We start from the raw sequence: 13,232 nt of genomic DNA, 5'->3' as shown, positions 1-13,232 counted from the left end.
GTCGCGCCTCCAAAGAGCCTGTAGAAACAGGCCATTTGCAGATTTCCGGAAGAGCGTTTGAGAGGTTTAATCTGTCATAGGGTCATGGTTTGTTTATTTGAGACAGGATCTCTGTGTAGCCCAGACGGACCACAAACTGGCTATGCTTCTGACTCAGCCTACCGAGTATTGGAATTACTGGGCCATCAAACCTTGTTTAAAGATAGTTTTTAATGGGTCAAAAAGATAACTCCGTTTTAGGGGAGCACAGCTGGACTTGAGTTGAGTGCAGGGTCACAGGGTTTCATGAATTGATTTTTCTTTTAATTTATAGAAAGTCAGTTTCAATTTTTTTTTAAAAAATGTGTGTCAAGAGGAAGTTGTAGAATGTATTATTGTAGATTTTGGGGAAAACAAATATTTCAAAAGACAGGTTGCAAACTGGGGAGTGAGACTAGACTTTACCCCTTGTGTTTTGGGACATCAATAAATATGGAAAGGGCTAGGGAAATGTTTCAGTGAGTAGGAGAGCTTGCTGTGCAAGCCCAGTGACCCGAATTAGATTTTCTAGAACCCTTGTAGACGTGGAAGGGGAGAACGGACTCGGCCAAGCTGCCCTCCGCCCTCCACATGAACCCTGTAGTGTGTGCCTTCCCTCCCAAGTCAAACACACACAATAAGCAAAAGTTAAAAAGTGAAAAAAGTGGGAAAGTTGTGAAGATGGAATGAAGTGAACCCGTCGTGTGATGTAGTTCAGCTTCATTGGATCGGTTGTGCAGAATCCACAGTTTTCTCTGTGTACGGAATGACAGTTATCCTAGCAGCGGGTGTGCTTCGCTCTGCCTGACCTGAAGTCAGCATGATGTCTTGATGGGCAGTGTAAATCATGTGTCCAAAAGCCATGGTTAGGGAAGTTGATTATGGAAGGGTTCGGGGATAATTTCTCATTTATCCTTGCTATTTCTTTAAGGGTTTTGGTGGACCCATGTGGCCGGCATGCAGCTTGCTTCCTTTGATGTTTCTACATCTGAGACGAACAGGTTTTATATCAGATTTCAGGCACTACTTCAGCAAAGAGAGGGTGGAGTAGGGGTTTGACTCTAGGGACAGGCGTGTAGTGGCGGGCAGACTCTTTATGCTTTGTAGTTTTATTACAAATAGGTTTTAGCTGGCTTGATAAAAATATTATGGTATACTTATGTTAGCATTAACTAAAAAAATTATGACTCTGGACATTTTAAAATTAGGAATTAATTATGTATAGCTGAAAGCAGATGAGTAAACCAAACAGTGATTTCTACTGTTTGAGTTGTTATCGCCTTGTGGTGCTGGTGTGGTGGTTTCCTGCAGCATGAGAAGAGGAAGGCACTTAATAAGCATTGTTAAGTTTCTCCAGGCAGGGTTTCTCTGTGTAGCTTTGGAGCCTCTCCTGGAGCTCACTCTGTAGACCAGGCTGGTCTTGAACTCACAAAGATCCACCTGCCTCTGCCTCCTGAGTGCTGGCATTAAAGGTGTGTGTCACCACCACCCAGCCAGAATTAAGCTTTTATAAAAATTTTGCAAATTTTTAATTAAATAATATTAAAAAATAAAAAAATAATAAAAAAAGATTTTGCACTGCACAAAGGTTGATTTGAGAAGAATGAAAGTATATGATTGCTAGTGTCAAAATTTATATGTCCTAGTATACAAATAACAAAGCATAATAGTTAGTATTAGGTATGGGTTCAGTAGATTTCTAATCACTTTGTATTATCACATACAACTCTCAAATTCATTAGTGTGGTAGATAGTACAATTATGACAAAATTGTTTTTTGTATGTGTGTACACATATACTCACAGTGCACATGTGGAGTCTGAGGACAACTTCTGGGAGATGCTTTTATCGTATGACTTAGGACCCAGAGGCCAAATTCATGTCTTCATGTTTGGCAGCAAGTATCTTTACCCTCTGAGTCATCTTGCTGGCCCAAATACACCTTTAACATTAAAAAATTATTATTATTATTTTAGGTGGTGGTGGGATTTCACTACGTACACTTGACTGGCCTAAAACTTGCTGTGTAGACTGGACTAGCCTTAAACTCACAGAACTCTTCTTACCTCTGCCTCCCTAGTTCAGGGATTAAAGGCATGTGCCATCTTGCTAAATTAGTTCAACATATACATATACATATATATATATATTATTTTGTCTATGTGTGTATGTGTGAGTGAATGACACATGTATATGGGTGACTGTGGAGGCCTGCAGGTGTTGGGTACCCTGAGGCTTGAGTTAAACTGGCTGTGAACCACCTGATGTAGGTGCTGGGAACCAAACTCAGGTCTTCTGGAGGAGCAGGAAGCACTGCTGAGCCTTCTCCTATTGGCCTAGTTATGTATACTGTTCTTACAGATGGGAATATGCACCGTTCTTACAGACGGGAATATGTACCGTTCTTACAGATGGGAATATGCACCGTTCTTACAGACGAGAATATGCACCGTTCTTACAGACGGGAATATGTACCGTTCTTACAGATGGGAATATGCACCGTTCTTACAGATGGGAATATGTACCGTTCTTACAGATGGGAATATGCACCGTTCTTACAGATGGGAATATGTACTGTTCTTACAGATGGGAATATGCACCGTTCTTACAGATGGGAATATGTACCGTTCTTACAGATGGGAATATGTAGCATTCTTACAGATGGGAATATGTACCGTTCTTACAGATGGGAATATGTACCGTTCTTACAGATGGGAATATGTACCGTTCTTACAGATGGGAATATGCACCGTTCTTACAGATGGGAATATGCACTGTTCTTACAGATGGGAATATGCACCGTTCTTACAGATGGGAATATGTACTGTTCTTACAGATGGGAATATGTACCGTTCTTACAGATGGGAATATGTAGCATTCTTACAGATGGGAATATGCACCGTTCTTACAGATGGGAATATGCACCGTTCTTACAGATGGGAATATGTATCGTTCTTACAGATGGGAATATGCACCGTTCTTACAGATGGGAATATGCACCGTTCTTACAGATGGGAATATGCACCGTTCTTACAGATGGGAATATGCACCGTTCTTACAGATGGGAATATGTACTGTTCTTACAGATGGGAATATGCACCGTTCTTACAGATGGGAATATGCACCGTTCTTACAGATGGGAATATGCACCGTTCTTACAGATGGGAATATGTAATGTTCTTACAGACAAGAAGCTAAGGCACCAGCATGAGTTCATGCCTGTATGAGAATAGATCGAATTGATACCCACTATATAAAGCCAGTCTCTGTGTGGCATTCCTTAAAAAACGCACAGCGTGAGAGTAAGAAGGTGGCTCAGTGGGTAAAGAGCATGTGCTACGTAAGCATGAAGACTTTGGTGTAGATCCTAGCACCCATGCGAAGAATCTGAGAGTGGCCCACACCTGTAACCCCAGCCTCGGGAGATGGTGGGAGACAGGAAGATGACTGGGGCTGGCTGGCCATCGGGCTAGCAAAAAACCAGAGTAAAAGACCCTTTCTAAGGAAATAAGGTGTAGAACTGTAGACTGATAAAGGATACCCAAATTCCCTTTCTGACCTCTTAAGTGTATGCACATGTGTACACATGTATATACTACACACACCATAATGCCCCGTAGACTACTATTGGATATTTGAGTTTTTCCTTGCTGGTGACTTTGGGTAGTTTGCTTAACTCTTTACTCACAATGCCTGGGCACTGGGACAGTTTGTAAATCCTTAGAGAGAATGAGGAGCCTCAAGGTTGTTCTTACATCGAGGAAGTGGTTGTTTGCTTAATTGACAGTAAATGGAGGAGCAGGGGAGACAACAGACCCCAGGAGGACATCATCAAGGCAGAGGTTTAGAGAAAGAGAACATTTGCTAACGTCGTATATTCAAGGAACAGCCTAATGAAGAGAAATGGTAGAGTGTGGAGACCCTCAAATGCCAGATTAAGGATTTTGCATTTGACTTTTTATTTATTTTATTGATATTTATTGAGCTCTGCATTTTTCTGCTCCCCTCTCTGCCCCTCCCCTCCCCCCTTCAATCCTCCCCTAAGGTCCTCATGCTCCCAATTTACTCAGGAGATCTTGTCTTTTTCTACTTTCTACTTCCCATGTAGATTAGATCTATGTAAGTCTCTCTTAGTGTCCGCATTGTTGTCTAAATTCTCTGGGATTGTAGTTTGTAGGCTGGCTTTCTTTGCTTTATGTTTAAAAACTACCTGTGAGTGAGTACATGTGATAATTGTCTTTCTGTGTCTGGGTTATCTCACTCAAAATAATGTTTTCTAGCTCCATTCATTTTCCTGCAAAATTCAAGATGTCATTATTTTTTTCTGCTGTGTAGTACTCCACTGTGTAAATGTACCACATTTTTCTTATCCATTCTTCAATCGAGGGGCATTTAGGTTGTTTCCAGGTTCTGGCTATGACAAACAAAACTGCTATGAACATAGTTGAGCACATGTCCTTGTGGCACGATTGAGCATCCTTTGGATATATACCCAAAAGTGGTATTACTGGGTCTTGAGGAAGGTTGTTTCCTAATTTTCTGAGAAATCTCCACACTGACATCCAAAAGGGCTGTACCAGCTTGCACTCCCACCAGCAGTGCAGAAGTGTTCCTTTTTCCCCACAACCTCTCCAGCATAAGTTGTCATCAGTGTTTTTGATCTTGGCCATTCTTACAGGTGTAAGATGGAATCTCAGAATTGTTTTGATTTGCATTTCTCTGATGACTAATGATGTTGAACATTTCCTTAAGTGTCTTTCAGCCATTTTAGATTCCTCTGTTGAGAATTCTCTGTTTAGGTCTGTACTCCATTTTTTTTTTTATTGGATTATGTGATCTTTTGGTGTCCAATTTCTTGAGTTCTTTGTATATTTTGGAGATCAGCCCTCTGTCTGATGTGGGGTTATGAAGTTGTTTTGTCTTGTTGACCATGTCCTTTGCTTTACAGAAGCTTTTCAGTTTCAGGAGGTCCCATTTATTAATTGTTTCTCTCAGTATCTGTGCTGCTGGGGTTCTATTTAGGAAGTGGTTCCCTGTGCCAATGCGTTCAAGTGTACTTCCCACTTTCTCTTCTATAAGGTTCAGTGTGGCTGGCTTTATGTTGAGGTCTTTGATCCATTTGGACTTGAGCATTTGACTTTTAGTTGTGACCAATCCCGCTTTTAATTTGGGAACAGAGGTCCAGTGGAGAAGTGGGAGCCTGAGGTGGGAGTTCCATAGAGTTGAGACAAAGTGTGGAGGTTGTAATGAAGGATAGGTTTGACATGTTTAGAATAACATCGGGAATGGACATGGCTTTGGGTGGATCTGGGGGAGTATTGATGTTAGTAGTGTAAATAAAGGATCTTACGATGAACACGTTTAGTGAATGGGTTCTAGGGAGAGATGGAATGATGGAGAAGATGCTGAGCAGTGCAAAGGTAAAATGGATACAGGAAGCTGTTCCACGAGCAGAGGAGTGAGGCTCACACCATGAGGAAGTGGCCCAAACTGCCGTTCCTACTTGGGGCGCTGGATATCCTCAGGACTGAGAGTTCCCCACTTAGTAGGAATGCGCTGTCCGTTTTCCTGTAGCATGTCTCATTAGTGTTCTGTGGCGGCAGGAAAAGTGTAAAAACACAAGGCTCCCATTTCTCAGAACAGTAAACTGGAGACCAGAGATTCTCACGTTAAGAATGTCGGAAGATGTTTTGAGTTTTGTATTCTGTAAGGCTCAGCAACATTTCCATGTTAGATCTAATTATTTCTTTGTCGATTAACTTGAATTGCTTATAGCAAAACCCTTATTCAGAGATGGGGTGAGACTTTGTGGGACAACAAAGGGGGTGCACAACTACAGAGTGTACTCTGTTTCTTCCCAAGTTCACACTGGAAGAACTGCAAAGGGAGAAAGGCTACCTGGGATGGCGGGCAGAGTAAAGATCTGTGAGCAAATCCCGTTGCCTTCCATCCTCTGGCTTCTGTTTTCCCCTTCTGTGAAATGACGATGATAACAGTTCTGAGTCGGAGTTGTTTGGAAAATTAGTCAATATGTGGAAAGTGGTAGAGAGTAATTGGGGTGTTTCTGCTGTAATGGGAGCTGTGGTAAGAAAGAAGGAGCAGTGTCTCAGAGCCCTCTTTACTTCGAAAGGGCTCAGGACTAAGTAATAGAAGGGCCTGTAGGGTTTTTTATTTTTCCCCTTAGCAAGCAGATTTTTTAGGCTTACATGCAATTTCTTGATTTTAAATTATGCTGTGAACTTTCTCCCTGAATTATTTTTAGTTCTCTGATGTCATGTTAGGCCTGAGAAAGTGGCCATCAAACAAAAGTGTGTTTGCTGGTGAGCATGGAGAGAGAGCAGGCCTGCACATATGTCATCTCAGTAGAAACAGTACTCGAACTCCGCTGCTTGCATGGCTTTCTTCTTTTACCCAGCATCCTTTCACCCAACAAGTATTTATTCATTCAGTCCCTTCTTTGTCATGTGCTAGGCACTCAGTCAGCATCACTTAACTGAAGGGACAGGAGCCCTGTCCTTCTGAAGCTGGCCTTTTTGTGGGAGAAATGGGTACCTTTTTAATTATGGTAATTAGATTTTTTTTCTACTGTATGTTCAAGCCATACTACTTAAGCAGATAAGAATAACGATACCAGATCCTGGTGGGTTGTGAGGAGCACTCTGAAGGAAGGGATCATGTCTTTCTTATGTTTCCTCCCCCTCTCTCTGCATCCCCCTTCCCACTACAATGTCTTACCTTTTGAACAGTGCCAAGGGTTATACATATGTTGAATGGTAAATTGTTGTGTCTTCAACTTTGCTTTTGTTATCTCCTTTGAGACAAACGGTTTAAAGTCAGAAAGCTCTTAATGCATGCAAATATAAGTGCACATTAAATGTTCATGATAGACAGGAAGAGGCTGTGCCCAGGCAGGGAGCAGGCTTTGAAGGAAATTTGTAGTGCAGTAAGTATTAAGGACTGTGCATTCGCTAGATGAACAAAGAGAGACCTGCTGTGAATTGTATTTCTGCTGATCTAGGAGACCAATAGAAATAAGGTTGTTGGAGACAAAAGCTTCAACATTAAGGGAACCTGGGTATTATTGTTCACTAACAATAATGATTTTTTTACCTTCCAATTAATTTTCCCATTGGTAAGGTAATTGGAATTTTTCAGCTTAAATAATCAGCTTTTGAGATGTCTTGCAAAAATGTTGCATTAATATTTTGCTTTACTAACATAGATAAAATAGAGCTGATTATAAAGTTCCTTTGCATACAAATGAAGCTAAATAACTGCTTTTGGTTAATGACATAGGTTTAAGAGTGGATTTTTACCAAATCCACATTCTGTTTTGGTGCTATTTGTTAATGACTGCTGTGTACATTTTAAAACAGGGTACAATGTAGTTACTATACAGTTGTCAGAGGAGAAGGAGCTGTAGTGCTTCCCATTGAGCTTCAGTGCTAGGCCATGGTGAGAGGTTCCTCACCTTTTCGTGTTTACCTTTGTACACTGGTTCCTAGTGTTATTTCCTGGCATGAGATGCGAGACATACAGAATCAGAGAATGTCAGTTCCTAATCTGTAGATGTTTAAAGAAAAAGGATCCCTAGCATGAGGGTAACACAAGAATGATGATCAGTTGGTTTGGTTACCTTGTGGTGGTACAGACAAAGCAGAAAGAGAGGCTGCTGCTGGACAGTGTTTTCAATGAAAAGAAGGGAGAATGGAGGATGGCAAGGAACTGAGATCAGAGAGAGCGAGTGTACGTAGATTTCCCTGGCAGATTCTCAAGCTGTCTTTGACATCCGTGTGATCTGCCAAGGAATTTTACACAGGTCGTAGCATGATCAGGCATTTCCTTTTTTACCCACCATATATTAATTATGACATTTTCATTCATGTTTATTAAATGTTTTGAGCATATTCATTTACTTTTATTCTCTCTTGTGCTCCTCCTCCTACTTGTTGAGACATTTTTGTGTGTAACTTTGCCTTCCTCTTACAAGAGGGTGAGGCTGGAAGAAGACAGTTATGCTATTTCAATCATGATCATAGATGTTGATGAAATTAGTGTTTGAAGAACAAAGTCTAAGAAACATTGTTACTATCATGGTTTTTTTAGGGTACTGATAATCATGAAACATATGTACATTAAGACATGTATATATTCATAGCCACATTTATATAATTGAAAGAGCAGTAGATTTGGGGATAATTCTGTTCACTAATGTATGAGAACTTCTGGTTGGGTAAAATAATTTGAGAATAATTTCTAAGGAAGTTAGAAATGTGTTAATGTTTTATTTCTTAAGTGTTGTCTAGTTCAAGTTCAGTTTTTAATGATTGAACTATCCACTTAAACTTTGCAGAGGGAGTGGATCTCAACAGAGGGAAAGAGCTCTAATGAGCTGATGAGAAGTGAGTGTTTCTGCGTGGAGCCCTGGGAGAGAAAGCAGTCATTGATCTTTAACTCTTCTTACAGAAAGCACCTGTCAATGTTGAATTTATCTGGTTACTTGTCTTACAGTTTCCGTTTTTGACCTTTCGAAAGAAAGTACTATATGCTCATGAATTATAAATACTAATTGATTTTTTTGGCAGGGTAAGAATTGATATTAACCTAACAAATTAACTGTTTAGGGATTGGGAAGGTGATGTAGTGGATAAGAGCACTTGCCCTGCCACATGAGGACCTGAGTTTGAACTTGTAGCGTCCGCATGAAAAACTGGGCAAGGCTGTGAATAAGGAGCTAACGCTGAGAGCTTGCTGGCTGGCCATTCTAGTGAGAGGCCCTGTCTGTGGCAGGAAGTCATAGAGTGATAGCGGAACACATATCCTCTGCCGGCATGTGTGCGCATGTTGCATACCAGCACACTCACGCGCATGCACCACACACTTACAATGCCCCCCTTACACCAAAAAGACCTAATCGTTTAAAAAGTAGCAATTCAGTGGCATTTTGTATATTTCAATGTTGTTTAGTTTTGAAATGTTTTTATCACTTCAAAATAAAAATCCTGTACCATTAGCAGCTACTTTTCTTTATTTCCTAATACCCTTAGCCATATCAACTAGTAATTATTTTTCTTTTTATGTGTTTACTTACTCTGGTAAGTATTTATTTATTTATTTTATTTTTTTTTGGTTTTTCGAGACAGGGTTTCTCTGTGGTTTTGGAGCCTGTCCTGGAACTGTCTTGTAGACCAGGCTGGTCTCGAACTCACAGAGATCCGCCTGCCTCTGCCTCCCAAGTGCTGGGATTAAAGGTGTGCGCCACCACCGCCCGACTCTGGTATTTTATAGGGAATAAAATGTTATATGATTGTGACTTAATTGCATTCACTTACTGACATACAGTAACATGTACTAGTACATTTAAACTTCTGTGTAATATTCCTCTACAGACACAATTTATTCAGTCATTGATGGATATTTGAATTGTTTTAACCCTTTGCCTTTTTGTGTTTAGTGTTTTTGTTAGCATTAATCAATGAGGATGTGTTTGGGTACCAGTTTTTATTTCTTTGTACCAAGACTGGAATTGCTTATGGTAAGCCTGTGTCTAGTTTTTTTAGGGAACCTGCGTAACTGTTTTCCATAGTGTCTAGAATAGCCGATATTTATGTTGACAGAGGGTGAGGGTACTTTCTCCGTGTCTTTGTAACAGTTCCTCTTTCTTTTTCTATTTTTAGGTTTGGTGTGTGTCTGTCTGGTTTATGCCCGTGCATGTGTGTGCATATGTTCGAGAGTGAGTGTGTGTGATGCTGGGTGTCTTCCTTAGTCTCTTTCTACATTAGATTTTGAGACAGTCTAATCTGTAGCTCACTGGTTCAGCAAGCCACGTTGGTCCTCCTGTTCCTGTCTCCTCAGCCCTGGGGTGACAGCTGTGCACACCATGACCAACTTTCCGAGTGCTGGGTATCTGAGCTCGATCTTTATATTTGTGTGGCAGCAAGGACTTTATCTACTGATTCTTCTCCAGCTTCCTATTTTCTATCTTAAAAATGATTATTGTTACTCTTGTGAGTGTTACCTACCTATGGTTTTTGTTTGTTTGTTTGAGGCATGGTCTCACTATACCTGGAGCTTGCTATGTAGATGAGGTTAGTCTCAAACTGTCAGAGCTCTGTCAGCTTCCCAAGTGCTTGAATTAAAGGTCTGTGCCACTATCTATGCCCAGCCCTACTCGTGATTTGATTTGTGCCACCCTGTCACCAGTGACCTTGAGCATCTTTTCATGCACTTATTTGCCATTTGCACATTTTCTTGAAGACTTGTTTATTTAAGTTCTTTGTCTCTTAAAAATTATCTTTTTGATACTGAATTTTTAAAAAGTGGTTTATATGACCAGGCAGTGGTGGAAAACATGTTTAACTCCAGCAATCAGGAGGCAGAGGTAGGCAGATCTCTGAGTTTTAGGCCAGCCTGGTCTGCAGAGTGAATTCCAGGATAGCTAGAGCTACGCAGACAACAAAAACAACAACAACAAAAGTATGGTTTGTATATGTTGAAATTTATTTTGTTTTTATTGTGTATCTGTGTGTATATGTGTGGGTCCCCTTGGAGGATAGAAGAGGGTGTTGGTGAGCTGTCTGAGGAGGATGCTGGGAACCTGGAACTGAATCCTGGTCCTCCGAGAGAGCAGTAAGCAGTCTTAACAGCTGAGCCCTTTCTCCAGCTCCTTTCTGTACTCCAGGTATTAGATCCTTATCAGATATACAGATGTACAGATTTTCTTTCCTTTTGTGTGTGGTTTCTATCTTAATAATGTTCTTTGATATATAAAAGTTTTCAATTTTGAGGAGCCCAATTTATATCTTTTTTACTCATGCTTTTGATGCCATTTCTAAGAATTCATTGCTAATATGGAAACTTACCTCTTTCTTTCTTTCTTTCTTTCTTTCTTTCTTTCTTTCTTTCTTTCTTTCTTTCTTTCTTTCTTTCTTTTTTTGAGACAGGGCCTTAGTATGTAGTACTAGCTGGCCTGGAACTTTCTGTTTCTGTGTAGACCAGGCCGGCCTTGAACTCATAGAGCTCACCTGCCTCTGCTTCCCAGCTTCTTAGACTATAGGTATCCCACTTTTCCTGGCTTTTTTTTCCTTTTGAAATAGTATTTCAGTATCTGGTGCTGGTGTTTGGAAGCTTTTGTATCCCTCAGTTATGACACCAGTGAGTGAAGCAGCAGGCAGGTGGGTGTAGTGGCAGGTGACATCGTCTGGTATTACAGCTCTCGTGCAGGCCTTGGTAGCAGGATCCTTAGCTCTCTATAAGGCCCTTAGGTCTTTATAGGCCTAGGAAGGGAATTCTTTAACCAGTTCTCACAAATACTCCACATTCCATCTGTGTTCTGCAGCAATTCCTTGTTGCTATCCGTACACCAGAATTTTCTTGCCTGTACCACAAACTCTGGCTGTGTCCTGCTTTTTTTTCCCCCCTGTATTGGATCAGCTCTATCTGGACAGCCTACTGAAATTATCTGTGCCTAGTTTTCTTTCACCATACTCAGTTGAGGACTGGATTCCAGCTATGGAAAAAGGATCCCTGTTTATCTTTTTGGGAGCCTCAGCCTTTTTTCCCTATCTATCTATCTATCTATCTATCTATCTATCTATCTATCTATCTATCTTTAATTTAGTTTTAAAAGAAAACAAACTATCTTTTTTCATTATACATACATACCAATCCAAGTTCCTACTACCTCCCCTCCTCCTATCCCCTCCACTTATTTCCCCCCCCCCCAAATCCTCAGAGAGGGTAAGAAACATTGCTTTGGGGAAGATCCAAGGCCCTCCCTACTATATCTAGGCTGAGCAAGGTATCCATCCAAAGAGAACGGGTTCCAAAAAATTCAGTACAAGCAGTAGGGATAAATCCTGGTGCCACTGCCAGTGGCCCCTCAGTCTGCCCCAGTCATGCAACTATCAACCATATTCAGAGGGACTAGTTTGGGCCTACGCTTGTTCCTTCCCAGTCCGACTGGAGTTGGTGAGCTCCCATTAGCTCAGGTAGACTGTTTCAGTGGGTGTATCCATCATGGTCTTGACCTCTGTGCTCGTATTCTCCTCCTCCCACTGGACTTTGGGAGCTCAGTCCAGTGCTCTGATGAGGGTCTCTGCCTCTGTTTCCATCAGTTGTTGGATAAGGTTCTATAGTGATATTTAAGATATTCATCAGTCTGATTACAGGGCAAGTCAAGGTTGGGTCTCTTCTCCCCTATTGCTTAGGGTCTTAGCTGGGGTCATCCTTGTGGATTCCTGGGAATTTCTCTAGAGCAAGGTTTCTTGCTAACCCCACAATGGCTCCCTCAATCAAGATATCTCTTTCCTTGCTCTCATCTCTGTCCTTCTTCCATCTCGACTATTTAATCTCGTATCATAGTTTATCTGTCTGTCTGTCTGTCTGTCTGTCTGTCTGTCTGTCTGTTTATATTTTGAGGCAGGATTTCACAGGTATCTCTGACTTGCCTGGAACTTGCTATTTAGATCAGAATGGCTTTGAACTCACAGAGATCTTCCTGCCTCTGCCTCCTGAGTGCTGGGATTAAGGACCATTTCTGGCCATCTTTTTCACAATATTAAAAACAGAGTTTTGACTAGTTGATTGAAAAAAACTTACAGATATTGAGTATAAATTCTGATAAACACTGACATTTCCGTAGCTATGAAACAACTACAATGAAGTTGACAAACATGTCCATTATTCTCAGCAGTTTCTCAAGCCTTATAGGCTTTCTACTCTCCTGCCTCTGTAATGTATATCTTTATACTTATATCATACCATAGTTTAGCATATTGTATGGTCCCTGTTTCCTGATATAGCTTCCTGTGGCTACAAAATTGGTATTCGTACCTGGAATAGTTCCAGGATGCTTAAAAAATTGAGGTTTGTTTGTTTGTTTTTGTTATTCAGTTTGGTTTACCTTTGGGTCCAAGGACAGTGCTGAGCCATTTGCCAGTTGGGACTGAATGCTTGCAATCCCAGCATCACAGTTAACTAAGCTATGGGCTGTAGCTGATTGAGATGTATTGTCTACTGATGCACATGCCTGCTGCTTTTTCACTTTACGGCAATCATACTCATTGTTAAAGCTGTTGCATGGGAGCAGAGCCAGGGTAGCGGCTCAGCCCTTGTGCAGTTGCAGAGGACCTAAGTTTAGTTCCTAGTACCCATAACTCACTCGTACGAGAGCTTATTGCTGTCAGTGTATTTGCTACTTTTCTATTGCGCTG

The 13,232-nt window shown here is 41.0% G+C and overlaps 1 protein-coding gene across 2 annotated transcripts in view; it reads left to right on the top strand.

The window, feature by feature from the left end:
- Rnf13 (ring finger protein 13) overlaps nt 1-13,232 on the top strand; it is an 80,636-nt gene that overhangs the window by 950 nt on the left and 66,454 nt on the right. The gene's annotated exons all lie outside the window — the stretch shown is intronic.

Source organism: Chionomys nivalis, chromosome 24 (genome assembly GCF_950005125.1).
Source record: "Chionomys nivalis chromosome 24, mChiNiv1.1, whole genome shotgun sequence".
NCBI lineage: Eukaryota > Metazoa > Chordata > Mammalia > Rodentia > Cricetidae > Chionomys > Chionomys nivalis.
Note: the sequence above shows the minus strand (reverse complement) of the source record. Positions and strands in the feature narration are given on the sequence as shown.